The sequence below is a fragment of the Echinococcus granulosus genome (assembly GCF_000524195.1).
Source record: "Echinococcus granulosus chromosome Unknown EG_S00186, whole genome shotgun sequence".
Lineage (NCBI taxonomy): Eukaryota > Metazoa > Platyhelminthes > Cestoda > Cyclophyllidea > Taeniidae > Echinococcus > Echinococcus granulosus.
Window position 1 is genome coordinate 114,950 of NW_020170566.1, and position 794 is coordinate 115,743.

Genomic DNA, 794 nt, shown 5'->3' on the forward strand with positions numbered 1-794 from the left:
GCGTCCATCGTGCATGCAGGATGAGGCATTCCACGCGACAGCTGAACGTTTACGGGCATGACTGTTAGCACACCACAACAGAGTTTGACACAGGCGGAAAGACGTACGGTCTTCTTTGAATTGTGTACACCACGTCTTTATTTAGAGGAGACTTAGTTCATCACGCTTCACGTGCTGCTGTAAGCAAGCACTCACCACCACCGTTAGCTGTCGTCCTGATAAAGCGTGTCTGGTCCAGTAGATGACATATGCGCCAGTCGTGAGTGTGAACTTGGAGGTCATGGCCTCACACTATGGCGTGTGGTATCATTGAAGTGTTCTTCAGTGGCTCCACTTTAGAGCCAGATGTTCCAGTTTGATAAAAATGCCACTCTCATTTTGCTAACATGTAGAGGACTGCCTACGACACTGGCATAGGACAGGAGTCAGCCCATGCTCATGAGATCTGAATGTCGTGATAATTAATAAATTCATTTGCAGGATTTGGCAAAACTTCTTTAAAGTCTCCTGTCATTCATGTTACCAGTCCTTTCAGCTCTTCTACATGCGTATAATTAAGATAGCGGGATTCAACATGGAAATGTGCGATGGTAGATGTACTCGACACATCATCCTTATTAAAAGCACGTAATAGAAAGCAACGCCTATTCACGGACAACTTCTAGCGTGTCAGTCACCCTTGCTTGAGTATCAAATGACCAAAATGATTCCTGCCATTTCTGGCATACCACGCTGCAATAACTTTTTTGCAATTTGTGGGCTGGCCGCTCTTGGACTGACTTGTGATGAGGAAT